We start from the raw sequence: 4,598 nt of genomic DNA, 5'->3' as shown, positions 1-4,598 counted from the left end.
CGCAAGAAGGTTTACATGACACAATGACTTTTAAAAAGTTATACATGAGTGCACCTCATGAAAGACCCTGCGCCATTTAATGAATATTTATATTTCAATTACATTTAATTTTTTAGATTTAGATTGCATTTGGACACTGAAACTTTGCAAATGTTATTGACATTAGAGCTGAAAGATCTATTTTCCAATGGTGATACAATGTAAAACATTTGCTTTAGCCCCTAATACAGTCTAGATCTGTCAGCATGAAAGAGATCATTTCAGTCACCAAAACTGACCACACCCACGATGTTCACCCAAAAAATGTTTTATAACTTAGCACACACTACTAAATGTTAATGCTATCACTTAACAGGCAGTTTTCTGTCCTAAAGGCTGTAAGCCAAAAAGCTATCTGAATCTGTTATGATCCCTGCTATACTGTATGAGCACAGGCAACCTTTTTTTTTTACAAAGTATAACTGCACGTCCTGCAGACCTCAAATCAAATCTGTACACCACCCCACAATATTAGCATGATGCAGGATAACAGTTCCCAAGATTACAGTACATGTCAGATCAAAGTTACGTGGGGAAGTCCAGCCCTGTCTGCTCCCAGACAGGAACTCCTACAGGATACATATCTACATTTCCTGCTCCCTTTGATGGCAGAACACTGAGATCGCTCACCTCAGAAGGTTCACATCTAACCTCGCCGCTGTAATCAACAGCCTTCCATCTTGAGCACAGAACCAAGAGATATCAGCCTTCAACATCAAAAGAGCCTGCCTAGGGTTTAATGCATTGATCTGGGTGCAAGTAATAACACAAACATTTCCTTTTTCTAACTCAACAGCATCCATGACCAGCATCCACATTTATAATATACTTAGTACTAATATGTTTCCAAACATCACCTACAACTAGACTTTGTTCTCTCCCTTGTATGTCGCTTTGGACAAAAGCGTCTGCTAAATGACTAAATGTAAATGTAAATGTAAATGTAGACTATACTCAAGCCTCATATTTAAATTGTGGACCCCACTTTTGGTTAAACTTTGCCACCAATTCATTACTGAAATTCTATTTATTATTTGGAGGTGGTGATTTTCTATCACCGAGACTTTCACTACCATATTATACACAAGGTACAATGGAGTCAAAGTCCTGACATTTTTCTTTTCACTGTTTCAAAACCACACTCCACATATCCTTCATAACATTATCAATTTCACTGCAGGAATCTTATCGTCTCATACATGCAAAGTAGATGGTTTTCCGTTTCTGTAATGATACTCATTATAGTACAATACTAGCTGGCAAATTCATCTGATAAGGAGAACCGATAAGCAGATCCCCCATTTCTTCCTTGTTCCCACAGAATTGTAATCATTCTTGGCTCTCTTTTTTAATCCTGGGTACTTTTCCCAGTGAGTTGCCCCAAGTTCCACCCATGATTGCAGTGAAATGAATGTTTTTGATATGCAAATCATTCAATTAATTAGACACATCCCTTGGGTCTCCTTCAAGAAGAGTTCGGTTGAACTTGTTCCTACATTCGATTCCTCCCCCGGCCCAAACTGTCTTCACACTGATATTACGTGTTTGTTTGTTGTAGTGATTGAGGATTGTTGTTGATTTCTCACCCGTGTTTTCCAGGGTGGATTGCTTTTGGTTCGAGTTTATTAGTGAGTGTTCTGCTTCACGAGTCCCTGAAAAAGCAATACTATTCAAATGTGCCATTTCTACGGGGCAGAACAAGATGTGCCACACAAGCCTGCCCCGAGGGGCTCCCCCAGACATTTCACCGACTGTCTGCAGTCATTCTGGCAAACAGTGCCGCAACAATAAGACTGGAGAGCTGGAATAAATAAGGACTTATCAGGACAGCGCAGCACCAGACCTGACCCGCTCTTATGTATGACCCTGTGAGGCCCTATGTGAAGACCAACCACCCACTCTAAACTGGGCAATTAATGTGGCTTACTCTAGATTCAGGAAATGCAGCTGTTTTGCCCAGGTCTATTTTAAACAAAGTCAAAGTGGTCTGTAAGAGATGTTTTGAGATGATCGAAAGGAGGGGTAGAACATGCCACAATAGATTATTCCTACTGATTTCCCGGATTAAATACATTTTCACTTAATGCATATAATGCTTAAGGAAGGATTTAAATTAACTAAATGAAATAATGTGGATTAAAACACATGACTGCAAAATGTCAAACTGTTCGTACAATCATTGTTCTGCATTTAAGCTACTGCTTCAAACAGGTAAAAAGTCTAACCATTCCCAATTGGTCTCTTTATATTTAAGAACACCTCTTCAAACAATCGCTAGCAAAAGCTCTTTTCTGCCCTTTGTTTTTGTCACATTTGAAGCAGAGCACAAGCTGGCATTCTTGGCTCATAAGTACAGAGTTCATTTCTGAGTGCCAAGAGAGACACTGGGTGCAGTAACACATGAAATGGAAATCGGTGGAACACTTTCTTTCAACTCGCTGGCTGGCAGACACAGTCTTGCTTGCTGGGAGTGGATTAACATCACAGTTTTCAAGGGTGGTGGTCTTGGTTCTTAAAACTTCTCTAGATGGAACAACAGGAATCCTCTTTTCAAAAGAATGTAACAATGGCATGTAACAATGAAAGTAATGATGTTTATGTAAATATTTGTTATCTATTTCCCTGTCCGTGCTACTGGGTTATGTGTTTCTCACTCGTCTCTCACTCAATACTATGCTGTTCATTTCAGTTCAAATCAATTAAATTCAATTTAATGTATATAGCATTCACATAAAAGCCCCTTGAGCAAGCACAATGGCGACAGGGACAAGGACGTCCTAATAACAGGAAGAAATCTTGAGCAGAACTACGGCATATAAGTGGGGACCCATCTGCTTGAGGTTGGCCGGGTAGAGAGAGGAAAGGGGAAGGGGGTTTTGTGGCAGAAGGGGAGGGGGAACAAAAAGTGGTAAATGTAAAGCATACACGTGGTAGGTGTACATAATACATACAAACATCATATGGTTTAAACATCATACATACAACCATCTTAGTGGGTATACAGTGTGCTCATATGGTTAGTGTTACAAAGGTAGGAAGGATAGAGTAGGCACAGAAAATATGTCAAGGTGGCAATTATATACATTGCTGGAAAATGCTAGCATAGAGTATGAGGTAGAATAAGTGTATGGCAGTATGGTGGGTGTGGGTACATGTGGGCCAAGGGTACATAAAAGTAGATCAGGTGGAGAGACTACAGCAGCATCCCTCAGCAAAGATAGTCTAGACTAGGAGGGAAAAAAAGAAACAGAGTGAGTGGGTAGAGTTCGGCGCCGATTTCAGTAAAATTACTTGATGAATATTGTTAGGTGAAACTTCACCCTAGTTACCTAAGGATTCCAGAGCTGCATGTAAGTATATTTATTAGACAAACAACAATTGCAATTGGGCTCACTCCCAGCACAAGGCTGAAAGTGAAGCAATGATAAACCCATTGCACAAGGTTTATATAGACAGAAGTTAAGCATTCAGCAGGGATAACCACGTGGTGGATTTCTGACGTCCGAGGCACCCTATACTGCCTAATAATCTAAGTTACACACTCACACACACACACACACACAGAAAAGCCGTATCTGGAAGACGAGCCAGCAGAAGAGCCGAGTTCTGACAGTGATGAGGTTGCTGCTAACGCTTAGACCAAAAACCATTGAAACACATAGTAGCTAGCTAGCCTCGCTGCTTATGAGTATAACGTTAGCATGCTGATATGCTCTCACACGCCCCCGTCATTGAGGCAGATGTTCTGTTTGCCTCCAGTCTCTTGGCTCTTTCACTGCCATTTTATGTAAGGTCAGCCATTCTAAATAGGTACTACACATACGTGAAATGCATTCCCTATTTAATGGATAGAGAGCAACGCTCCCAGCATTACTTCATAGTAAAGTATTTTAGTTGTCATTTCAAGCCTGCTGGTGAAGGCACTCTTGTGCGACGCACATTCTGCACCCACTTCTCGCGTACTTTCTCGTTTTTTGGTAATTTGAAAAGGCTAAAAGAATGGGAACTGATGTTCGAGCAATATGCTGCAACACACCGTGAAAGCATATTTACAACTGGTCCCTAAGAAATAGCCGGAGGCTCCCTGAGAAAATGTGTTTTCTGTCAGGAAAAATGGCGACCAAGTGCAACAGAGTACCTCCGTTTACGTCATCTACGTTTTTTAACGCGGGGCGGAAGTGAGTCGCTTGGGAAGTGTCGTGTCTTATTCTAAGAGTTCTCAAGAAACTTCTCAAGGCAAATAGGTATGAATATACTGAACAGTTTAATTCAGAGGAGATACTACTGCTGAGCTGGTCCATGGAGCATCTCAAAGACTCTAAGCATATTGCAAGAGCGATCCAGTAGAAAACCTAACCAACAAGTCCCCGTGCCCACTTTTATATTGATCAAATCACCCTTTGCTCTGGTTTCATTTGCGTCTTATTTGCGTCATTGGACTCGACCGCACCTAGAGATGGAAAACAACAGGTACCTTACTTGCGTCATTGGACCTGACCGCACCGAGATGGAGAACAATCGGTCCAACTATCTTAACAATGTTGCCTATCAACCAGTTT

The sequence above is a fragment of the Sprattus sprattus genome, assembly GCF_963457725.1.
Source record: "Sprattus sprattus genome assembly, chromosome: 4".
Taxonomy (NCBI): domain Eukaryota; kingdom Metazoa; phylum Chordata; class Actinopteri; order Clupeiformes; family Clupeidae; genus Sprattus; species Sprattus sprattus.
The sequence above is the reverse complement of the archived record's forward strand: the minus strand, read 5'-3'. Positions refer to the sequence as shown.